This window comes from Salvelinus sp. IW2-2015, linkage group LG26 (assembly GCF_002910315.2).
Source record: "Salvelinus sp. IW2-2015 linkage group LG26, ASM291031v2, whole genome shotgun sequence".
In the NCBI taxonomy this organism is placed as follows: Eukaryota; Metazoa; Chordata; class Actinopteri; order Salmoniformes; family Salmonidae; genus Salvelinus; species Salvelinus sp. IW2-2015.
In genome coordinates, this window is record NC_036866.1 from 21200611 (window position 1) to 21227591 (window position 26981).

The following is a 26981-nucleotide window of genomic DNA, read 5'->3' on the forward strand; positions in this document are numbered from 1 at the left end:
TTTGGCCCATTCCTCCTGACAGAGCTGGTGTAACTGAGTCAGGTTCTTTATGCCTCCTTGCTCACACACGCTTTTTCAGTTCTGCCCACACATTTTCTATAGGATTGAGGTCAGGGCTTTGTGATGGCCACTCCAATACCTTGACTTTGTTGTTCTTAAACCATTTTGGCACAACTTTGGAAGTATGCTTGGGGTCATTGTCCATTTAGAAGACCCATGTGTGACCAAGCTTTAACTTCCTGACTGATGTCTTGAGATGTTGCTTCAATATATCCACATAATTTTCCTGCCTCATAATGGCATCTATTTTGTGAAGTGCACCAGTCCCTCCTTAAGCAAAGCACCCCCACAACATGACGCTGCCACCCCCGTGCATCACGGTTGGGATGGTGTTCTTCGGCTTGCAAGCCTCTCCCTTTTTCATCCAAACATAATGATGGTCATTATGGCCAAACAGTTCTATTTTTGTTTCATCAGACCAGAGTACATTTCTCCAAAAGGTAGTCTGGCTTTTTTATGGCGGTTTTGGAGCAGTGGCTTCTTCCTTGCTGAGCGGCCTTTCAGGTTGTCAATATAGGACTCGTTTACTGTGGATATAGATACTTTTGTACCCATTTCCTCCAGCATCTTCACAAGGTCCTTTGCTGTTGTTCTGGGATTGATTTGCACTTTTCGCACCAAAGTACGTTCATCTCTAGGAGACAGAACACGTCTCCTTCCTGAGTGGTATGACGGCTGCGTGGTCCCATGGTGTTTATACTAGCGTACTATTATTGGTACAGATGAACGTGGTACCTTCAGGCATTTGGAAATTACTCCCAAGGATGAACGACTTTTTTTGAAATCTGACACAGCGGTTGCATTAAGGAGAGGTATATCTATAATTCCATGTGTATAACTTGTATTATCATCTTCATTTATGATGAGTATTTCTGTTGAAACGATGTGGCTATGCAAAATCACTTGATGTTTTTGGAACTAGTGAATGTAACGCGCCAATGTAAACTCCGATTTTTTGTTATAAATATGAACTTTATCAAACAAAATATGCATGTATTGTGTAACATGAAGTCCTATGAGTGTCATCTGATGAAGATCAAAGGTTAGTGATTAATTTTATCTCTATTTCTGCTTATGTGACTGCTATATTTCGCTGGAAAAATGGCTGTGCATATTGTGGTTTGGTGGTGACCTAACATAATCGTTTGTAGTGCTTTCGCTGAAAAGCATATTTGAAATCGGAGACTTTGGTGGGATTAACAACAAGATTACCTTTAAAATGATATAAGACACATGTATGTCTGAGGAATTTTAATTATTTTAATTTGGCGCCCTGCACTTTCACTGGCTGTTGTCATATCATCCCGGTAACGGGATTGCAGCCATAAGAAGTTAATGAATTCGCCCTCAGCAAATGGCTTGCTATGTTTAGCAATTTTGTGGGACAGTACGCAGCTAGCTCTCGCAATTCCGTCATTTGCTGATTGTAGTTTTGTGAGAAGTCCTTGCTGCTTTTTTCAACTGAGAAAGCAACTKTTTCGATGCACTTGCCCTCTGCTCAGAAGACATATTCCTATAGTTCTCTGCATGCTTCGTCTGGAAGTGTCGGGACAAGTTGTAGTCTTTCAAGACAGCGATGCGCTCTTCGCACACAGTTTTCCCTGATACCTGAATAAAGAAATATTTTGATGTCCACTCTTACTGGAACACCCTATATTCKTTGTCTACTTTCCTTTTCTTTGAAAAACAAATCTTTGCACAATTTCTAGCTAGCTACTATTTCTAACTGACGTGTGTTTCAGCCTGTCAGTCACTGTCTGTCCTCGTACATGTTGTTATTTATACGTGCCTTCAAAATAAATGTCCCACAAGCGGTGGGAGTTAAATRATTACACAAAGGCGAGTATTCATTGGGCTTTTAATTTGAATAATAAAATACGTTTTTCAAAACTTTACTATCGCAAATTCTTTGTGATCTGAGCATGATTCCGCCGCGTGGCATTGAAATCAGGTCGCGGGTCGCATACCCAAACCTGCATTATAGCATACTCAGTAAATGTGTGGAAAGATGCAGAAAGGCATGAGAGCTAATCTTAAATAGCATTCATACTCTCCAATATGGCGTAATAAATGATTCTTAGTGGGTAAAAAAACATTTATATCAGATCCTTGGTCTAAGAAGGGTATTTATACTTTGAAAGACATCTTCAATGTGAATGTACTCCTCAGTTTCCAGGAAATCCGCCAGCGTTTTAATGTCCCAGGGGGTGGTTGAATTCGTAATGTGGAAAAAGTCAAGGGGTCTGAATACTTTCCGAAGGTACTATAACTATCCCAGGACAATGTAAGTCATCTGGGTCATACAGAGATAAGATGCCTGGCAACACACTGACACAGGGTTATCAGACGCACACAGGCCTGACAACTGGATCCTGGATATCGGTGCATGTCCCAGGGGATTTACCCAACTAGCTGTATTTGTTTAGTCTACCATTAATCATTACACCAAACTCACATACACAGTTCAAAGAGTAGGGGGTGAGAAAAACAAAATATATCAGTACTTCCTTGCATTTCCACCTGGGAAATTCTGGAATTGCGCTGAAACTTTATTTCTCTTAAAATGTATGCCAAACAAAAACATTATTTTCAAAGTTTAACAAACCATACAACTTCACATTGGTGCTCATGGGTCCTTTTAAATTCAAATGACCACCTTAGCGCAGCTCAATCTAAGGTGGAGACCCCCACCCCTCCATAGCTTCACTCAACACCAATCACTTTACTCCCCAAAACCACCCCACGATGCAGAGGACACGTTCTTTCCATTCTTAACATGCCACTAGGCTTCTATTTGTCTCAAACACAGCAGGCATGCTTGTTTTCCACACCCCCTCCCCTGATTCTTAAATCAAAATGAGCTTTACTTATTTAATCTGCTGTTTGAGCAGGTGCCAGGGAATTTCATATTCACAGAGAAACCTACAGGTATAACAGAGGAGCTATACTGGGATTACGTGTGCGCAAACCGTGACCAGGATGTCAGCGCAGTATTACCTGCTACCCCAGAGACGTAAACAGATACACGCGTGGAAGAAGAATTAGCCCTCGGTCTCTTCTGCAAGGAATCTATTGAGTTTGGGTCCAATATGGATAGCCTATGACAACCATATTTCTCATTACATCAAAAATACAATTCTACAACCATCTGCAGTCAATTAATTAACCTTGTTCATGGGACACTAAAACAGACAAAATAAAAGCGTGCCTATCTATATAATGAATAAATTGGGTGGGTTGAGCTTATTAAATATAAAAGCACTAAACCTCTCCCGAAAAGCTTCACTTATTCAAAAGTTAAACTAGAACGCTAAATGATTCTCAAGTAGATTACTAAGAAAAGCTCATCCATTGTTTAAAAATTGCCTTTTTGCCATTGTGCAGATTGCTATGTCTCCTTTTCGATTAATTGGAAAATTATACGTTTTTCAAAGTCTCTTTTTCAAACAAGCATTGCAGAGCTGGCTACAATTTCAATTTCATCCCCCTGAAAAGAAAACAAATATTACAAAAAATATTATGGCTGAACTCAAATGTGCTGGTTGATAAATTACCTGTATTTATTTAGTTTTTAAGTGAAATTGTAAATCGGAATGGTAGAGTTGTCTTTCATGGAGTTATCAGAATTGTATGGGAAGGTCTGCTCAATCCAAGAGTACAACCAATTGATTACAGCATTACCCCAAAAATGGAGACGGCAGGTGGCAGCAGGAGAAGGTAGGGAACTGGTCTGTCTGACGAATATAAAGGATCGAACCTGGCAAAGGAATAAAAATAGCATAAATAGGAAAATATACCAGTTTAATTTGAGGACCAGGATGTTGACAGCTGAGCCATACAGATTGCAAAATAGTTGAAGAGATTTTTGATGTACCGATTCCATGGTACAGGGTGTATGAGTTGATATATAAAACGACAAGATTCAACACTTCGTGCTTTACAGCTAAAATTATTATATAGAATTCTTGCCACCAACAAAATGTTGAAGATTTGGGGCATTCAACCATTGAAGCTCTGCAGATTTTGTTGTGAGGATACAGAATGAATAGACCATTTATTTTGGTATTGCCCTCAGGTAGCTTGTTTCTGGTCTCAGATTCAGGAATGGCTGAAAATGCAGAACATTGATCTAAAATTGACCCTAGAAATAGTACTGTTGGGAGATCTGGAGAGACCAGGTCAGTCAAATAATAAACATTTTTACTAAAGAGTATTAGTATATCTTCAACTCGCAATCTGTGGATTCTATTAGATACAATGTCAATCTATATTAAACATCACAGCATAGTTGAAAGATATATGGTGCGTAGAAATCCGAAGAGGGTGGCCAGCAGAGATAGGTGGGAGGGGCTGAGGGAAGCGGAATTGGAGACAAGTGGGAGTGGAGTGGCTGGGCGACAGATAGAATAACTGTCAAAGATAAAAGTATAGATATGAATGTAATTCAAAACAAAACAAAAAGTAAGTTTGAATGACACTGAGGGGCAGTGTTTTTACAGCAGATGCCGTGCAGGTGTTTGTACACATGCATATACACACACACTCACATCCAAATGCACACGTGCACACATAGGTAAATAGTGCCATACATGCACTCAAACATATCCAGTTGGCCTTGCTGTTATGATTTTTGTTGTCCTTGATGTCTTTTTTTTTTGCATTGTTGTATTGTTTGTCTTTTTCTTTTGTCGGTTGTTGGTGCATGGGGGGGGGGTATTGGTGGTAGGGAATGGATTATTATTATTATTATTATTATTTTAAAACAAATTCTGAGGGGGGGGGGACTGTGGTGGGGATCTTGGAGGGCTGGCGTGCGTGCTCAGTCCCCTCCTGTACTCCCTGTTCACTCATGACTGCACGGCCAGTAACGACTCCAACACCATCATTAAGTTTGCCGATGACAACAGTTGTAGGTCTGATCACCAACAACAACGGGACAGCCTATAGGGAGGAGATCAGAGACCTGGCCATGTGGTGCCAGTACAACAACCTCTCCCTCAACGTGATCAAGACAAAGGAGATGATTGTGGACTACAGGAAAAGGAGTACTGAGCACACCCCCATTCTCATTGACAGGGTTGTAGTGGAGCAGGTTGAGAGCGTCAAGTTCCTTGGTGTCCACATCACCAACAAACTATCATGGTCCAAACACACAAAGACAGTCGTGAAGAGGGCACAACAAAACAAATCTTTTCAGGAGACTGAAAAGATTTGGCACGGGTCCTCAGATCCTCAAAAGGTTCAGCTGCACCATCAAGAACATCCTGACTGGTTGCATCACTGCCTGGTATGGCAACTGCTCAGCTTCCGACCGCAAAGCACTACAGAGGGTAGTGCGTACGGCCCAGTACATCACTGGGGCCAAGCTTCCTGCCATCCAGGACCTCTATACCAGGGCATGTCAGAGGAAGGCCCTAAAAATTGTCAAAGACTCCAGCCACCCTAGTCATAGACTGGTCTCTCTGCTACCGCACGACAAACGGTACCAAGAGGCTTCTAAAACAGCTTCTACCCCCAAGCCATAAGACTCCTGAACATCTAATCAAATGGCGACCTAGACTATTTGCATTGCCCCGCCCCCCTCTTTTACACCACTTCTACTCTCTGTTATTATCTATGTATAGTCACCTTAACTCTACCTACATGTACATACTACCTTAAATTCCTCGACTAACCGTTACCCCCGCACATTGACTCTGTACCGGTACCCCTTGTATACTGCTGCTATACTGCTACAGACCAGTCTTGTTTGGTAATAAAATGTATAAATATTCACCAAAGTAATTCTTTGTCATGCCTCATTTTAGGAGGATCAGATGGTGACAAGGGTCTCAGCAGGGTCCGGCAGGCCAGGGAAAACCAGTCTGACAGAGATGAGGGGAATCTTTTCAGATACATTTTATTCTCTCTGTCCAGCAAACACTGGATAAGCCAGATGCTATTTTAAGGCAGTCTGATAAACCTCCAAAGTTGAWTTCCAAACTGTATCAAGGGTTGATAGAGGCTTTTCCAGAAACATGTATAACAAACATGAGGAAGTCCTGCGAGATGCTATTGATAATGAATGGATAAATATATGTTAGAATGCCCAGTCATGTTCATATAATCTCAGACATAAATTACTGCAGTTTAAGACCATCCATAGAATGTACTATATGCCAGTGAAACTGAATATCATGCACTCAGAAATGTAATTCCTCTGCTGCAGGTGTAAAACACAGAAGGGGACATATTTGCATATGTTGTGGTCTTGTGAAGGCTGGCTGAATTCTGGCAAAGAGTATGTTATTTTATCTCAGCATGTCTAAAGGTTCTCCCTTCTCCCTGTTTTAGTTTGCTTGGAAATGTTGATACTGGAGACTTATCAGAAGAAACTGTGTAACCTGACATTTATAGTGGCTAATAAATGCATTGTCATTAATTGGAAGGATGATTATCCTCCAACAATGTATGGAAGAAATGTCAAGTTATGTTCAGTATCACTAGATTTGTTTTAAGATTAGGGGTATACAGTGCAACTTCATAAGGTCTGGATGCCTTATATGGAATAATGCATGACAAAAGGAGTCTGTATTGAAAACATGCCCACGTCAGGGGAGATACCTATTTAGGCTATTCCTAGCTGCTGGACAGCTCAGTCCTGGCTCTGGGGGTCTGCCGTACTGTTGTCACTCTGGCCTTGGCCTAACACGCCTGAAACCAATAATGAATGTTTCACTAAGATCCTAAATCTGAGTGGGGTGTGTTGGGTTGGGGCGCCACAGAGCCGTGGACCCCTAGTGGCACGGCCATGTGTGCAAGTAAAAAGAGCTATACAGTACTATTAGGCCTATGATATGAATTATATGGAGGGTGTACATTCAACTTGTGTTCCAAACCTTTCCTTTGAGGCATAACAAAAAAAAGATGGGAAGGAAGTTGTGATGGTGAGATAGTTAAGTTATTGACTAGACTGGACGAGGTCGGGCGTGTAGGTGGCTCGGGTTAGCTGGGTGGTCTGGCTGAAATTTGATATAGAGAATGTCTTAAAGACAAAGGTTAAGTCGTTGTACTTTTTCTCTAAGAGCTGTTCATTTGTTAGGCTATTGGTTAAAGGTGCAACACAATATTGATTATTACATTATCATGGATCTAGTTCAGTCTTAGAAATCACTTAAACAAATGCAATACTCTCTTACCTAGCTTGATGACTGTAGGTATTTTGCTTACTTTTTGTTGTTCTAAATAGAGACGGGTAGAAGGGCCATGGGTCATATTAGATTGTATACAAATGCAGGAAATGTGCTTTAGATGCCCCCAAAAATGGGAGAACCCCCAGACCCCCTGCCAAGTTCTATCCCCCTCTACAAATAGCACTGCTGGGTGATTTAAAAAAGTCACAGACAATGGATCAATATTATAATAATACTCTTAGCAACATTTATTATTTATAATATGTAGAATCTATGAAAATAGAAAGGTTCGGAATTTTTCTGAAACCTCTCAGAAGAGTTGAAAAATATATGGCAAATATACTGTGTCCGTAAAATGTATATAGTATGTGGAAGTAAAAGCCAAGTGTTGTTGTCCATTAGTTTACTCCAATTAGAGGAGGGATGGTAGGGTTAGGGGGAAAATAAAGGAACATATATATAAGTAACCCCCCCACTTCTAAAACCAAAGTTGTGCCCGTGGCAGAAACATTATTTACAAAAAAGTTACAAACAACGRGGAAAAAACCCACACAACAGCACAATTGGTTAGGAGCCTGTAAAACGGCAGCCATCTCCTCCGGTGCCATTCACAGAGCCGTCTCTGAGGACGGATGATACAGCATTCCATGCTTTTTCTTTGGTCAAACCGTACTTGTATTGGAGGTTGCTAGGGTCATACAGCATAGTGAGCTTTTTAGTTCAAAGATCAAACGGTTGTCATCCATTTTGCCAACTTTGTCCTGTCAAATCTGAATATCTTCCAAGGAGGGTAGGGGGAGGGTTTTACTCTCTAGAATCCTCAAAAACTTTAATACAAGCTAAACTATCATCTGCAACTGCCTGTCCTTTCATCAGCTAAAAGTTTAACAAGCATTGATACTATAGATATAATAACCTACKTTGAATTATGAACCAGGAAGACTACAGTTCCTTTTATATATTTGTTTCATACAGGTAGGCCTACTGCTATTTTATTGATTAAGTGTCAAAAAAGGATTTATACCAATTATTTCAGGCATTTTGAATGAATGAGTGGATCTGAGAAAAATAGACTCCAAACCTAGTTTTACGTTACTGCTACAGCAGCCGCGCAACATCTACGCTTTACACACGCGCCCATGTAGCAGGTAACATTTCCTACAGTAGGACTCTATCAACTCCATTTCAGCAAGTCTCACGGACATGGATTTCACGTGGGTGGTGTAGCTGGGCCGTAACACTTCATGTGTAGTAGACCTGAACACACACACACACCTAGAGAGTGTGGCTAACCTTGTCTCCAGGCTATTTCGGCAGGAATTGTCTGGTGAACGAGGCTAGAGAACGCTGTTTCAGTTCATTTGTTTTGCCCAGACATTATGCTGATATGATGTGAATGGACAATGCATAATTAATATAGTATATGTTACTCTCCCTATCCAGCAGAAATGTGTGTAGCCGGCATTGAGGAATAGCAGCCATTTTGGCCCTGAGAACTCGTCACACAGCTATCACTGTGGAGAGGTTGGGAGTGACTGGGCTAAATTTACCTTGGGGATGATTCACTAGCCATTATATTGTGAAGGGCCAAGATTAGAATTTAGTCAGGACACTGAGGTCAACTTCTGACAAAAAGTGCAATGGCTACAGAGTTAGGACCTTGGTCATCCAAGGTCTGGCACCCTGACCAAGCCCAACCCAGCTTATCTTCAGCAATAAACTAGCAGGATGCAGGTTGGTAGGGCTGCTAGCTGAAGAGTTGTAAATTCCATTTCTCCAACCTTGGCTTGAAAAGTATCATCCAATGCATTTATGGTATGGATCTAAATACAAATATATTTAATATTACGTTGAAGATACAATATGGTCTCTCACTTTGAAATGTAGGATCCAGCCATTCGACTGATCCCTCTTAACGAGGCCATTAAAGTCCCTGAATAAACGATCTGCCAACAGAACATACTTTTCCCCAAGCCTGCTCCCAGACTGATAAGGGTGAGAGGGAGCAGGAATACTGCTCTAATTTACTGACCCTTTAAAAATATGTTGAGTGGCAAAAGCTTACCGTGCTTCGTAATTGTATTAATTTCATGTTCTAAGGTCTTTTCCCCCTTGTTACTGCTGAGCTAAGTTGGGATCAACTACTTCAAAAGCATTTCATAGTTGACAACAAAATCCACTCAAATCCAATGACATAACAGTGTCTTATTCGTATTAGCTCACTCAACTCCAGGTACTGTTAGTTACTTTAGCAAAATAAAATCTGGCGCAGACCAACTGACAGAACAAGCCACAGGTCTTCCCCTTTTCTAATTGACTCGGTACCAGTACCTTTTGCATATAGCCTCGTTATTGTTTTTTTTTTTTTTAATTGTGTTACTATTTTTCCTTTAGTTTATTTAGCAATTTTTTCTTACTTAAAAAAAACAACAACAAAAAACTCTGCATTGTTGGTTAAGGGCTCGTAAGTAAGCATTTCACGGTAAGGTCTACACCTGCTGTAATCAGCACGTGACAAATAAAAATGTGATAATTGGGCTGATACTTGAAATGGCTGGCCTTAAGGCYTCAGCATACTTCCGTTCGGCTGGTGTCTAGCCGAACTCGGCTAGCCAAACCGAACGAGTGTGCTCGCATACTCCCTTAAAAGACATTAGCTTGAAAAACGAGAAAAGAGGCAATAGTACTGTTTGTCCATTTTGAGACGCCATAGCCAGTATACACTTCCTCAAAATAGTTATAATTAATCTAAGATAATTTAGAAATTTGTCATTCATTGACGTTTTTGCCGAGGAGATCTTAGTCGCACAATTTTACATCTAACTAAGATGTTTTGTGCAGTATTTCTCATATTATTTCAAGTTATCATGCAATTTTTGCATGATAACGAGCCGTCTCTTGTTGAAGACTTTATTGAAGAACCCCTACTGTTGACCAATCACCGACGAAAGGGCGTAGACTTCGGCTCTGAATTTCGGCTTGCCTCCAGAAAAAATGTGCCTGAACAGCCCAAATAAAAACTCAAAGTCCAAAACGTCAAAAATGTCATCATAATATATGCACAAACTCTTCCGAACTGTTTTAGGCTGGGATGCATGAGGACACCTTAACAGAGCTATAGACATGCTCATGAAAGGGGGATGGGACTGTATGGGACCAGTGAGACTGTAGAATGTCAAGTTTAACCCTGTGACAATTTCCATCGTCCAGTGACCGTGGTAGAGCAGCGCAGCTGACCGTTGCACAGTGAGGGACTTGGACCTCCCTGAACCCCAGACTTGTTTAATCTCGAGCGGGCCACTAAGAGGCTTATGTGTCACTCGATGCTGTAGCACTACAGTCCTGCTACCCTATGTGCAGCCTGGACACACAAAACCCTGCACATTGACTCTGTACCAGTACCCCCTGTATATAGCCTCACCATTGTTATTTTACTGCTGCTCTTTTAATTATGTTACTTTTATTTCTTATTTGTTTATATTTTTTGACTGCATTGTTGGTTAGGGCTTGTAAGTACGCATTTCACTAAATCGGGGCATGTGACAAATATACTTTAATTAATCAAATCAAATTGTATCAACACACCATTCTCTAACTCTACAACTGTTCACGTTCTTTTCTTGAACTCTTTACTACTCAATTAGAAATCAAATGGAAAACTCTGCCTATTTATGATTCCCAGACAGAGACACTTTACCCATACAACCCTTTCTGTTGTAATTTTTTATCATAAAATTACTTGGCTATGCCTTTAATTGGCTTCAACCTATGCATATAAACCTGGACATCACCGCTCATCACGTCAGTAAAGGTTAACACAAGAAGAATCTAATAAGTAATATAAAATATGGCAGCAGAATTTGACAAATTCCATGGTAACAGAATCAGTTTTTTTCCACAGAAACATTTACAAAAACGAATTTAGTGGAAGAACTGTGCAAATGCAAACTTTGGTGACGAGAATACAGTAAAATCTCCCTCAGTTTTTTTGTGTCCACATTCTCCAAAAACTCTTAAATATCTGCTTTGAATAAAGATTCAACAATTTCTGCAAAAATAATGGTGGTGTCAGCTATGACTTGACACCTTGAGTTTTTGAACTCGAGAAAGTGAAGTGGATTTACACCTGATAACAGAATTACGGTAACAGAATTACATCATGGGTCCCTGATCTGTACTACACAGAAATGCATAATTATGGATATGAATGTCATTCTCCTCATGTTTTACAAGTTTGGACAGCGCAGCACAGTAGAGTACAGTGCAGTAAAATACAGCACAGCGAGCACAGAAGAGCAGAGTCCAGTAGAGTTCAGTATAGTACATAATACTTTACTGTACTATTCAGATTTGTCCAGTCTGGTCCGTCTGTGGATGTTAACATCAAGGCAAGGTTGCACTTTTCAATGTCTATGGACGTCAGGTGCTCAGTAGATGCTGGTTACAGGGGCGGCAGGTAGCATAGTGGTTAGAGCGTTGGGCCAGTAACCGAAAGGTTGCTGGATCAAATCCCCGAGCTGACAGTTATCCCACTGTTCCCCGGTAGGCCGTCAATATGAATTTGTTCTTAATGAACTTGCCTAGTTAAATAAAGGTTACACATACAGTAAATGGAAGGAGGGGGGGCTCACAGGTAGGTGTAAGAGCTGGGAGAGGTGACATTAAGTGTAGAGAGAAAGGGAGGGGTTTGTCCAGACTCAGACTGTTTGACCACCAGACAACAGAAAGACAAAGAAAACAGAAGACAGTAGCGGGTGACCCAACTGTGGTTTGTGACTATATCAGTAAAATCACTATAACTGATTACTAGGTCTACCATTACTTGTTACTTCAGTGAATGGTCATTATCCTTACTCCTCATGAGGGAGAGAAGTTAGAAAATGTGTGTTTTTGATAATGGACATTAGTTGGCAGGGGTCTTGACGTCAACATGATTGTGTTTCTGAAACCTTTTAAGACTTTTTCTAGTAGATGTTTTCAAAAGAGCCCTTTTCCATTTGTTTATCCAGAAATCTAAGCCTTTACTTATGCCACATTTTTTAGATGGAAAATGGTTGAATAATGTATTTATGCCTTCATTTCCCCAAAATATAGACTCTTAGCTTTCATTTGACAACCAATTTGATATGCTCCTATGAACTTCACCTTGGTGCTTAGCAGTCCTTTTTGATGGAAATGCCCTTATGTTATGATAGTCAACAATGTGGAATGCTGTCTACCTCTCATTTTGTTGACCCTGACATGTGACCTGAAACACTGACCTTAAATCTATAAGAACATTACAGGATGGGCGTGGTCAAGGGGTTTTGACCTAGTCCACTGCTGCCAAACACACCCCAAGATGAACTACAGAATGTACAGAGTACACAGCAAGAATTAAGCTAGCGGCTGAGGAAAACAGATTACTTTTCTTGTATAAAAAAAAGTCAAAACATCTAGTTTTTCATTTTTTTAAACAAAGTAATTAACTACTCAATATTGTGGTCGAAGTCTGCACTTAGGCTGGTAAAATTACAGACTACTGTGTGCCTTCACGCTCTACATTGACTGATCACTTTAATAATGGAACAGTGGGCCTCCCGGGTGGCGCAGTGGTCTAGGGCACTGCATCGCAGTGCTAGCTGCGCCACCAGAGTCTCTGGGTTCGCGCCCAGGCTCTGTCGCAGCCGGCCGCGACCGGGAGGTCCGTGGGGCGACGCACAATTGGCATAGCGTCGTCCGGGTTAGGGAGGGTTTGGCCGGTAGGGATATCCTTGTCTCCCAGCGACTCCTGTGGCGGGCCGGGCACAGTGCGCGCTAACCAAGGGGGCCAGTAACCGGTGTTTCCTCCGACACATTGGTGCGGCTGGCTTCCGGGTTGGAGGCGCGCTGTGTTAAGAAGCAGTGCGGCTTGGTTGGGTTGTGCTTCGGAGGACGCATGGCTTTCGACCTTCGTCTCTCCCGAGCCCGTACGGGAGTTGTAGCGATGAGACAAGATAGTAATTACTAGCGATTGGATACCACGAAAATTGGGGAGAAAAAAATGGGATAAAATTTATTAAAAATAAAAAATAAATAATAATAATGGAACAGTAGTCACTTTATAATGTTTACATACTGCTTTACTCATTTCATATGTATAAACGGTATTCTAATCTACTGCATTTTAGTTAATGCCACTCCAACATTACTCATCCTAATATTTATATATTTCATAATTCCATTATTTTACTTTTAGATGTGTGTGTGTATTGTTAGATCCTAGCTCCAACAGTGCAGTAGTAGCACAAGCATTTTACTACACCCGCAATAACATCTGCATGTGACCAATAAAATGTGATTTCAGTCAGTGAGGGTGACTTGGACACCTTCCTCTTCACTCAACAGTCAAACTAGCTGAGCTGATTACCCAAACTTGCCTGATGCTGCCTGCGACAGAGAGAACCTGCCAAGACATGCAGGCAGGTTTCTGTTTTATAGAATAATAAAATAAACACTGAGTGTACAAAACATTATGAACACCTGCTCTTTCCATGAGCCACTGACCATGTGAAARCAGGTAAAAGCTATGATCTCTTATTGATGTCACCTGTTAAATCCACTTCAAACGGTGTAGATGAAGGGGAGACAAATTAAAGAAGGATGTTTAAGCCTTGAGAAAATTGAGACATGGATTATGTATTTGTGCCATTCAGAGGGTGAATGGGCAAGACAAACTATTTAAGTGTCTTTAAATGGGGTATGGTAGTAGGTSCTAGGCGCACCGGTTTGTGTTAAGAACTGCAAAGCTACTGGGTTCCCGTGTGCATCAAGAATGGGCCACCACAAAGGACAACTTTGTTGTAGCATTGGAGTCAACATGGGCCAGCATCCCTGTGGAACAAAGGCAGCTTCATTAAATAGTACCCGCAAAAGACCAGTCTCAACGTCAAAAGTGAAGAGGCGACTCCAGGATGCTGGCCTTCTAGGCAGAGTTGCAAAGAAAAAGCCATATCTCAGACTGGCAAATAGAAAAAAAAGATTAAGATGGGCAAAAGAACACAGACACTGGACAGAGGAACTCTGCCTAGAAGGCCAGCATCCCGGAGTTGACTCTTCACTGTTGACGTTGAGACTGGTGTTTTGCGGGTACTATTTAATGAAGCTGCCAGTTGAGGACTTGTGAGGTGTCTTACTCAAACTAGACACTAATGTACTTGTCCTCTTGCTCAGTTGTGCACCGGGGCCTCCCACTCTTTCCATTCTGGTTAGAACCAGTTAGAGCCAGTTTGCGCTGTCACGTGAAGGGAGTATTACACAGCGTTGTACCAGATCTTCAGTTTCTTGGCAATTTCTCACATGGAATAGCCTTCATTTCTCAGAACAAGAATAGACTGATGAGTCTCAGAAGAACGTTCTTTGTTTCTGGCCATTTTGAGCCTTTCAATCGAAGCCACAAATGCTTATGTTCCAGATACTCAACTATTCTAAAGGCCAGTTTTATTGCTTTTTTAAAACCAGGACAACAGTTTTCAGCTGTGCTAACATAATTGCCTTTTAAATGATAAACTTGGATTAGCTAACAACGTGCCATTGGAACACGGGAGTGATGGTTGCTGATAATGGGCCTCTGGAATATCTACATAGGCGTACATTAAAAATAAGCGGATTCCAGCTGCAATAGTAATTTACAATATTAACAATGTCTACACTGTATCTACTACCTCTTTACCTACTGTATTTATTTATTTATTTTGCTCCTTTGCACCCCATTATTTCTATCTCTATTTTTCTATCTCTACTATCTCTACTTTTTTTTTAACTTGCTATATTGTATTTACTTCGCCACCATGGCCTTTTTATATTTTTATTTATTTATATATATATTTTGTTTGCCTTCACCTCCCTTATCTCACCTCACTTGCTCATATTGTATATAGACTTATTTTTCACTGTATTATTGACTGTATGTTTGTTTTACTCCATGTGTAACTATGTGTTGTTGTATGTGTCGAACTGCTTTGCTTTATCTTGGCCAGGTCGCAATTGTAAATGAGAACGTGTTCTCAACTGGCCTACCTGGTTAAATAAAGGTGAAATAAAAAAATTCTGACTAATTTGATGTTATTTTAAATGGACAGAAAAAAGTGCTTTTCTTTCAAAAACAAGGACATTTCTAAGTGATCTCAAACGTTTGAACGGTAGTGTATGTATGTACAGTACCAGTCGAACATTTGGATACAGTTACTCGTTCAAAGGTTTTTCTTTATTTTACTGGTTTCTACATTGTGGAATAATAGTGAAGACATCAAAACTATGAAAGAAAACATATGGAATCATGTAGTAACCAAAAAAACTAAAACAAAACCAAATATATATTTTTTGATTCTTCAAAGGAGCCACCCTTTGCCTTGATGACAGCTTTGCACACTCTTGGCATTCTATCAACCAGCTTCACCTGGAATGCTTTTCCAACAGTCTTGAAGGAGTTCAACAAAGAAGGGCTACTTTGAAGAACCTACTTTGAAGAACCTCAAATTTGTTTAACAAATAACATTTGTTATATCATAGTTTTGATGTCTTCACTATTATACAACAATGTAGAAAATAGTAAAACATTAAGAAAACCCCTTGAATGAGTAGGTGTGTCCAAACTTGACTGGTACTAATATTATATATCTCTATCACACACTAGGTCGACCGAAAGTCATCTGTTTTTGACCCCAAAAAATGATTTATTCATTTTTTTWATTACATTTTTTACCACTCTCTCCCTCCAATTTCGTGATATTCAATTGGTAGTTACAGTCTTCTCGCATAGCTATTAGCAACTATTCTCATCTCGCTCCTGCTGGCTTTCGCATATTCTGCCATTATTCTCCTGAAGTTGCCGGTAATAGGCTACACGAGGAGTCGGCAACCTTCCTCATGTGGAATGCCAAATTATCTTACCATTTCTACCGATCTGTGTGCCAGTTATGGTTTTTATATAGACATTTTCATATCTCAAAGTCATTGTCATGTGGTTAATCCAAATCTAAATGAAACAAACCTAAAAAGTAACTTCTATTGCCATTGCCATTGCCAACAATGTAAAAATAGCCTACATAAAGCCAAAAAATAAAACATTGCAGCCTGCAGGTAGAAAATATCATGATAAAAACAAATATCTGATAAATCAAATTGGCTACACATGGCCTGTCTGCAACGAACATTAAACATTGGGTCTGGCCCAAAGCTTGATTGAGCTAGCGAACTTGCAACATTGTATAAAATATTCTGGGCCCTCAGAGTACCTAAGCCAGTGAGCTCGGGGCACACGCTGCTGTATGTTTTTGGCTCAAGGAATTAGAAGCAGTGCTTGATTTGGGCAGAAGCTCACCGGAGCTGAGTACCAGCACCTCAAATGTTCTACTGCTTGAGCTCCTGTTCCTCTTATAGAATATGAGTTCAAAAGTATTGTGGAGATCCTAAATATAAAGAAACAGTACCAGCACCCAAAATGAGTACCGGAACCTATTTCAGTCSAAGTCGAGCACTGATAAGAAGTAATCAGGTAGGCCTATTTTATGACGTTTCCACTGGATCAGAGCATAACATTTTTCCCTTTCACACTGAGTAGTTATCGAAAGGGAGAGAGCTGGAAAGATTTCTCAAACACATTGAGGAACTATTGTAATTCTCAATGGATGTAAAAACAGACTGTTTGCTTGCTGTTTGAGGTGAAGAAAACTCAACAGGTCATTAGTGGTGGTGCGTTAAGCCAATCAGAAATACTATCAGGTCCCCAAATGGGCATATTTACATGCCTACATTTGCACGCAGGCCTGGTAGCCTATAGGCCTACTTCTATGCGTACACATCCTTACTCAACATTGGCAGGAGCGCTCCAAACAAAAGACAATGACTGGATTAACAAAACTTGATTCTCACAAGTATAGCATTGTTTGCAAAGTGCAATGATAACTGGAAAACTGGAATAATAATACTGAATGAATAAACAGAAATTACCATAACCAAAGTAACAAATACTGTAGATTAGAAATTATAGTAATTAACAGTAAATGTACTACGGGTGATATATGTAATGGGGAAGTGATATACACTAACAATCAAAACGTAAACAATTCACACAATGAAGTTATGAAACAATGAATGTGCAAATTGGAAGGGAGAGAGCGCATTCTGGAGAGAGAAGTGCATTGTGCATCTGGGCACATGGTCAATCCGACTTCTGCATTGACCATGCAGCATTTATGATGATATGAACTCAACAGAATTCAGGGCATTCATACTTCTTGCGATTCGCGGAGCAGTGCAGAGCGGTAGTCAAGGTAGTGAGTTTGTGTTTTCTACAGGATGTAACACCCCCACACAGCCCTCCGCATTGTTACAAAATAAGGGAGGTGCATGGCGATGCAGTACGGAGCTCGATTTGTATCTACAGTTAAAGTCGGAAGTTAACATACACCAGAGCCAAACATATTTAAACTCAGTTTTTCACAATTCCTGACATTTAATCAGAGTAACAATTCCCTGTCTTAGGTCAGTTAGGATCACCACTTTATTTTAATAATGTGAGATGTCAGAATAATAGTAGAGAGAATGATTTATTTCAGCTTTTATTTCTTTCATCACATTCCCAGTGGATCAGAAGTTTACATACACTCAATTCGTATTTGGTAGCATTGCCTTTAAATTGTTTAACTTGGGTCAAACGTTTCAGGTAGCCTTCCACAAGCTTCCCACAATAAGTTGGATGAATTTTGGCCCATTCCTCCTGACAGAGCTGGTGTAACTGAGTCAGGTTTGTAGGCCTCCTTGCTCACACATGCTTTTTCAGTTCTGCCCACATATTTTCTATAGGATTGAGCTCAGGGCTTTGTGATGGCCACTCCAATACCTTGACTTTGTTGTTCTTAAACCATTTTGCCACAACTTTGGAAGTATGCTTGGGGTCTTTGTCCATTTGGAAGACCCATTTGCGACCAAGCTTTAACTTCCTGACTGATGTCTTGAGATGTTGCTTCATTATATCCACATCATTTCCTCCCTCATGATGCCATCTATTTTGTGAAGTGCACCAGACCTCCTGCAGCAAAGCACCCCCACAACATGATGCTGCCACCCCCGTGCTTCACGGTTAGGATGGCGTTCTCGGCTTGCAAGCTTCCCCCTTTTTCCTCCAAACATAACTATGGTCATTATGGTCAAACAGTTCTCTTTTTGTTTCATCAGACCAGAGGACATTTCTCCAAAAAGTATGTTTTTTGGAAAAACAGTAGTCTGGCTTTTATATGGCGGTTTTGGAGCAGTGGCTTCATCCTTGCTGAGCAGCCTTTCAGGTTGTCGATATAGGACTCATTTTACTGTGGATATAGATACTTTTGTACCCGTTTCCTCCAGCATCTTCACAAGGTCCTTTGCTGCTGTTCTGGGATTGATTTGCACTTTTCTTATCAAAGTACGTTCATCTCAAGGAGACAGAAAGCATCTCCTTCCTGAGCGTTATGGAGGCTGAGTGGTCCCATGGTGTTTATACTTGCGTACTATTGTTTGTACAGATGAACGTTGTACCTTCAGGCGTTTGGTTCATCCTTTGGAAATTGCTCCCTACTTGTGGAGGTCTACAATTTTTTTTATGAGGTCTTGGCTGATTTCTTTTGATTTTCCCATGATGTCAAGATGTGTTTATTTTACACGTGTGAATTGGAAATGTGTTCTTTGCATATCCCAACTCCCCCTGAGACACCCTCAGAGTGGGGTCAAGGCCAGGGTCAGCCATTATCAACCCTGGAACAATTAGCGTTAAGTGCCTTGCTTAAGGGCACATCAGATTTTTCACCTTGTCGGCTTGGGGATTTGAACTAGCGACCTTTCGGTTACTGGCCCAACGGTCTAACCACTAGGTTACCTGCCGCCCTACATAGTGGTAATTTTATGCTAAGAGAATGATGCTGAGACTCAGATTTTTCACATTAAAATGTATGCCAAAAAACTATACAACTCCCTGCACAAGGACTACTTTAACAATTTCCACTGAAAACCATAATTTTGTTACCAAACTTTACATCTGCACTGTTCTTCAAGTAAATGTGTTTTCGTAACAAAAAATATTGGAAAATTGATAAAAGTAGTCCTTGAGCATAGAGTTGTATGGTATGTTTAACTTTGCAATCGTTATTTGTTTCACATACATTTTAAAGTGAAAAATCAGTCTCATTCTGTTACTGTGGAATTGCCCATTAGCATCAGAGAAACATAGCATACTTAAAGCTGTCTGGACTCTGGATGTCAATACCTAGTTAATCTGTGTTTAAACTTACACTTGTTCTGTTGTACTTCATGAACACATCTAGCCTTCGTATGTGCAGCATAACCATGGGTGTACAAAGCATTGTATGTGATGGTCTGTATTTGTATATCTGTTTTTTTATATACCGAATATAAATGCAACAATTTAAAATATTTTGCTGAGTTACAGTTCATGTAAGGAAATCAGTCAATTGAAATAAATWAATTAGGCCCTAATCTAATGAATTTCACATGACTGGGCAGGGGTGCAGACGTGGGTGGGCCTGGGAGGGCATAGGCCTACCCACTTGGCAGCRAGGCCCAGCCAATCAGAATGAGCTTTAAGGGGTTTATTACACATAAATTCTCCAACAACACTGGTGGACATTCCTCACACTCCCTCAAAACTTGAGACATCTGTGGTATTGTGTTGTTTGACAACTGCACATTTTAGAGTAGCCTTGTATTGTCCTCAGCACAAGGTGCACCTATGTAATGATAATACTGTTTAATCAGCTTCTTGATATGCCACACCTGTCAGGTGGATGTATTATCTTGGCAAAGGATAGAACGCTCACTAACAAGGATGTAAACAAATTTGTGCACAAAATTTGAGAAAAATAAGCATTTTGTGCATATGGAACATCTCTGGGATCTTTTATTTCAGCTCATTAAACATGGGACCAGCACTTTACATTTATATTTTTGTTCAGTGTATATTTGCTTGTGGTTTGTGCCTGCATCATAACTGTGCCCGGACAGAGTGAGTCACCTAGTGCAGCTGCTCTATAATAGCATGCTCTTGCCACACAGATTAATGATACACTGGAGAAATACACAGATGAAACAGACTGCTGAATCAGACAGAAAATATACACTGCAGAGAAACAGAAAACATCTCTACACACCTAATGGTACTCATCCAGTAGATACCTTGTAGTTAAGCCATATGACATAGCCTGTCATTGAACCTCTCTGCACAATCATGTCATTATCATACAGTTCAAACATCTCAAAATAAAAATGTTCATTACATTGTTGATCTCTGTCTCCTATTTTTTTTTATTTACTGTGTTTTACTACCGGAATGAAGACAGTATTTCGAACTACACTCACAGCATAGATCATGTAAATTCATTATTTATCATTCATTTCTTTACTCCCCACAATTAGATATTGCTCATATAACATACTGTATTATCTAAACAATTAAGCCCAGTAAGAGAAACACTGTAAACAACTACGCCTACACACAGAACAGTAATTAGGGTATCTGAGTGCAGGTTAGCTGCACAGGCTTTTATACAGCTGTTATACTTCATAGACATCACCGCATCGCTACCACATAACTATAATTCCTGCAGCTTCCTGTTTGTACAAGCTCAGGGAACTTGACAGCTACACTGTGGTCTCTTTTTTCTGTGAGTTCTGAATAATACTATTGGCTGCCTTATTGTCGCACAGTGTTCTGAAATAGTGCAGGGTAGCCCAGCCCAGTCTGTGTCGCTTCTGTGGGTTCCATGACATTCTGAGCAGAGCATTCAATGTTCCCCCCAATGTCGCAGAACTAAAGGGTTTGTGCCAATGAAATAATAACACAGAGATTAGTATTGTGAAGTAATGACTGACAGTGACTCAACACCCACCAAACTCATAACACTCAACAAGAGCCAAACGCATCAACAAACACTAATTGTGTCCTTAATTAAAGTGGTTGATATGACTGTGTGCACACAAGCAATTATCCTGTGGGCAAGCTTGAGTGCGTTTGAGTGTGTGTGTGTTTTTACTATCCTTGTGGGGACCAGAAGTCCTCACAAGGATAGTAAAACAAGGTCAATTCTGACAATTAGGGATATTTTGCTGGTCCCCACAAGGAAAAGGGCTATTTTAGGCTGATGGGTTAGCGTACAGGTTAGAATAAGGAAAAATAGGATGTTGAATGGGAATCAATTGTTTGGTCCCCACAAGGATAGTAAAACAAAAGTGTGTATGTGTATGACCAAGAGAGAGCGAAGACATTTAATTGGCTGCATGTCCGACTTCAGGAACACAGCCAGGGCTATACGCTGACCTTTTTTTACAAGGTCATGGCGCCTAAATTGAAAAATGTTGGCACACAAAGAAATTTAGGAGCACAATGACAAATATTTGAGATAATAAAGCTAGAATCCTTCATATTTAGGCGCATATACGAGTAAAATTGTCACACTGTAGAGCCCTGACAGTCACCCACAGAAAGTCATTAACTGCAGAGGTCCTGGTGGCGAGGAGCAAAGGGCATGCTGGGAGAAGAATGTTATTTTATGTATGCGGATGGTCATTTGAAGGACCCTAAGGTGGTCTGGCTGGTTCCTCATCACTGACTAATACAGCAAACAGAAACCAGGTGCATGACATTGGAACATCATTCTTCCTCCTACACAACCTCAGATTCATCTATGCTCTGTTAGACGGTTTCCACTTGACCCTATTAAACACGGTACGTGTATACTATACCATAATAGGAGTATTGCTGAAGAAATAGTTGGATTGATTTATCCACATACAAATCTCCAACAAAACAGGAAGTCTATATACACAATCATGCAATGTTTTGTTGCATGATCAACAGGTCTCTGTTCCTAGTGGGCATCGCAGATTGAAGGGAAGCAGCATAGCTGGTCTTTATTCTACCCCGGCCACAAGCATAGCTATTTTCACAAATAGATGGACATATTGTTTGTCTTGTACGAGTGTGCTCGCATACTCCCTTAAAAGACCTACTCTAGAAAAAAAGAAAAAAAGTGGCAATAGTAGTGTTTGCAAAACAAACAGAAATGTCACAAAATGTCATAATATATGCACAAACTCTTGTTTGGAAAGCATGCAGACACCTTTAGAGGGAAGCAGGGTCAGACAGGGAAGGGATCCTGAGATCTCTGGACAGGGCAATAGGTGTGAGACTACCACAACAACAAGCACATGTATGACCTGGGTGAATTACAACAGGCCATAGAGATATATGTTATGTGCATTTCAATATCTGTGCAAGACCAACACTGACGAGCACATGGTGTAGACAGACAAGACAGAGACACAGACACGTTCCTCATATCCCAACATAACACCACTCTCATTCCTCCCCAGACCACTGTCGCTGCAAAACCACTACATGCTATCATGTTCACACAACAAACAAAAAAAACACTTGAGGGTTCTTTTACTGCCCTACCAGCCTAGTCAGCCTCTTGTGTGTGAGAGTACAGACCACTGAGAGAAAAAGCCTCCTAGTCTACTTCCTTCTGCATATCCTTTTCATCATAATTGTTTTTGTTGATCGAATCATCACCTAAATTAGGCCCCCTGATGGTGGTCGAGCCCTTGCACAAAGGGCAGATTGTGTGGCCCTGGCTGGGTACTTCCCACAAGACAGAGTTTGCAGAGAAGCGTTCCCACACTTTGTTACGACTGGGACTCCCACTACCAGAGGTGGCGTGGGCCTGGGCTGGCCATTGTGTAACACATTGTTATACAATATCATCATAACATGGGTGAAGAACATTTTTGACTATGGGCCTTAATTGTTAAATTAGACCTAAAACCCTCTCAAGAGTGAGTCAGCAGCACATCAATGACTTCATCCATTTAGATCAGGAAGGTTAGTTATCATTGTCCAATGTCCTCCACATGACTGATGGTTTTACATTAGGCTACTATAACACTGAATTGAAGGAGACCATTTATCAAGTGAATATTAGTTCTGGAAACTTCTATGTTTACAAGCAGAACCTTTACTATACTATAAAACGGCTTCACTCCAAACTTGGGATGTGGTTGCCCATTTTATCCAGATGCTTTTTATAGCTATTGAAATTGTCGAAATTTGCGGCCAGTGTAAGGCGGTTTCATCGTTGACAGAGACAGGTTACATTCCCTTGCATGGATGTTAAAAAAAAAGTCGACAGAAGGATTAGATTGTAGGAGATTAACTATATAAGAGGGCTATCTGCAAGCAGCAGCAACGAATTAAAGGCAAAGAGAAAATTCGCGAAACAAAATGTTACACTGTATAGCGTCAGAAGCGATGCACTTGTAGACTGACAGCTGATGCATTTTACATTTRTGTGTATTGGTGTATAGACAAACATATTAAACACAATTGTGCACTGACATGTGTATGTCAACCTGTTTCATAAAAAAGCCTGGATTATTTTCCCGCGGCTTGAGTTAATACCCGTGTTTACCAGGCATTTATCTCGCATTCATTTCAAATATCAAACAAAGCCCAGTTAACAGACAAGGCTCTCTTTGTCATCATAACGCTGAGCAACTCTAAACCCTCTCCGTATACCCTTGCACGCATCATGGGTCTATCACAGCTGCGTCACCCATGACAATCTGCTGGAGGATTCCACCAACACAAAATAGACCACCATTTCTTATAAAATAACAGTTGACTGTAAATAGCCAGGCCTCTAGTTTATATACAGTCCGTTGTGTGCTTAAATGGTCTCAAAATMGTGCTTCACATGACTTCTTGTAGCCAGGCTATGTAGAAGGCTATGCAAAAAATCGTGTGAAAATAGAATTAAAGATACACACATCTTAAATGCACACCGAAATGCCATACTTGGGACACAGGATTGAACTAAAAGATAAACACAAAGTCAACATACATGTCTGCCGCCAGGGTAGGTAGCCTTGTCAGTCACTCCAAATCGTGGAATCCGAATTTCAAATGAAAATGTCAAATCAATAAAAAGGAAACTAATTCCGCGAGTTCCTTCATCAGAAATAGGCAAATTATATAAATAAATTCAAAGAGACTTCTTCACGCGATGCTGTGACGCTCCCTTGTCATTTGGCCTCCAATTTCTCGATTGTCACTTTCTCCCTCTCCTGCAAGCAAAGCTGAAGGCTTGCTRGCGTCCTTATCTCCGAAGGGGTGTGGACAAACCAATGAGGATGAAAAAGTCGTCCATAAGCAGACCTGGGTCCGTGACTAAAGGGGTTTTTGGAAAAATGGCGAAAACAAACAACAATATCATACAAGGCGCCACAGTTTTGCGCCTTGTAGCCTACCAACTCCTGTTGAGTGCTCAATAGTTTATCCGTGGGTGTAACCACAAACACAGACCGATACACTCACTCAACTAAGAGGTTCTGGGTATGGCAGCAATGTGCTGGTGAAAGAAAGGAGGGAAGGACACGTGGGATTTTCAGCAGTGTGCGCCTCTTGTGTCTTGTGAGTTGGAAAATAAACGTCTTCCATTAAAACCCCATGCGCTTACCCAAATCGGCTTTGGCATGCAAACTGCACTTGGAAGTAGAGGTCTTCATGGATCCACCCAATACCCGAGAACCGACCCGAGACTTCAGCTGGTCCAGGACCAGTCCAAAATTCAATTTTCCCTCAGGTCCAGGTCGGGTCCTGTTTGTTGTTATTTGATTGTTATCGGGTCTTGGGTCTATGTAACCACAGCTGATAGACCCGAATGGACCCGACCACGGCTCGGAATAGCCTATAGCATATTTATTTTATGCTAATAAGCTGAATTTATTGACTTAGCCAACATATAAAGACCTATTCGTTAACCAGAAGCGCAACTTGGCTCATAAACATAATTTGTCACTCAGGTCCAATCAGGTCTGGTCTAGACTTTAGGGTACGGGTCGGTTCGAGGTCTGGTGGTCGTCGGGTCCATTTGGGTTCGGGTCTGATTGGCCTCGGGTCCGGGACCCAAGAAGACCTCTACTTGGAAATACACACAGTATATAAAGTTGTTGACAGGGAATGTGTAGTCTATGCTCAAACTAAGGTCCCAGAAACTGATGCCATATCCTAAACTGGTCACATCTCCACAACAGGACCCACAAGGTAAGGTCGGTAGATGTATTCTATTGCCCACATTTTCTTGACAGTTTATTTCTCACCATAATTTGCTCATATGCAGGAATAATTATAGACTGATGAAGCTGCACTGTCCTCCGAGTTGACGTTACTAGGGAGCGAGAGTAAGCCTATGTGATATCTGGAGGAGAACTCCACTAGGGTGATCCTTCCTATGGACCGGGGCATATGATAACTTTAAACTCCACCAAAAGCAGTTGCTAAGACCTACCATGATGACATTTTACATTTTAGTCATTTAGCAGACACTCTTATCCAGAGCGAATTACAGTAGTGAGTGCATACATTTTGTGCATACATTCCACATTCTTATTTTGTACAAAGATCTCTATCAATCTGAGGATGATATTGCCCCAAGAGTCAGATGCTTCAGTGAAGAGAACATCATGTTACTCTGATGCTGACAGTATTTCTCTTCAAACACTCCATTCTCTGAAAAGTGTTGTGAAGGCTGTGTGATGGAACATTTTATTTTTGTGCTTTTCTAATAACCAAATTATGTGTTCATGTAAGTGACTGACTGAACGAATCCTCACTATCAGTATCTGCAATTTGGCAATACGCCCAGACCCTTGTTTTGAGAACGTAAAATATCTCAGTTTCAAGGTCTCAGCGTAGAGAAGAAGCCTCGTGAGGTATTGGTCATGCATGACCCAGTATTGGTCGGTCAAATGAATGAAACAAACCTTAATGATTAATTAATTATGCATGATGAATAAGCTAAATCAGGCAAATATAAATTGTCGTCAGTTTAAGAGATCTAACGGGACTGCCCTGTTGGAGCTCCTAATCGACATGTGAACTTGGTGCATTGAGTTGGTTGGAACCTCTCCAGCACGCTGATAGTAAAGAATGATTCATTTAAGATTGACTTTGAGTGTCCCTGTGCAGAATTTCCATGACAGCAGCCTTCTCTTTTCCTTGATGCTTGCACTTATTTTCAAATCAAATCTAGACTTCAAAGAAAACTAGCTCCATGTGCCTTTTGATATACTGCACTGTACACCGAATAGCCTGGTTTCCAGTACAGCCATGTGCACATCAGATAGATACAGTGGGGAGAACAAGTATTTGATACACTGCCGATTTTGCAGGTTTTCCTACTTACAAAGCATGTAGAGGTCTGTAATTTTTATCATATGTACACTTCAACTGTGAGAGACGGAATATAAAACAAAAATCCAGAAAATCACATTGTATGATTTTTAAGTAATTAATTTGCGTTTTATTGCATGACATAAGTATTTGATCACCTACCAACCAGTAAGAATTCCAGCTCACAGACCTGTTAGTTTTTCTTTAAGAAGCCCTCCTGTTCTCCACTCCTTACCTGTATTAACTGCACCTGTTTGAACTCGTTACCTGTATAAAAGACACCTGTCCACACACTCAATCAAACAGACTCCAACCTCTCCACAATGGCCAAGACCAGAGAGCTGTGTAAGGACATCAGCGATAAAATTGTAGACCTGCACAAGGCTGGGATGGGCTCAGACAATAGGCAAGCAGCTTGTGTGAGAAGCAACAACTGTTGGCGCAATTATTAGGAAATGGAAGAAGTTCAGATGACGGTCAATCACCCTCGGTCTGGGGCTCCATGCAAG

At 40.7% G+C, this 26981-nt stretch overlaps 1 protein-coding gene across 1 annotated transcript in view; it reads right to left on the bottom strand.

Moving 5' to 3' along the window:
- The window catches only part of ripor1 (RHO family interacting cell polarization regulator 1), a 73023-nt gene extending 48430 nt beyond the window's left edge, over positions 1–24593 (bottom strand). Inside the window, exon 1 of the mRNA XM_023971121.2 lies at positions 24143–24593. The gene's annotated coding sequence lies outside the window, so the exon portion shown is untranslated. The remainder of the gene's footprint in view (positions 1–24142) is intronic.
- Positions 24594–26981: the final 2388 nt, after the last annotated feature.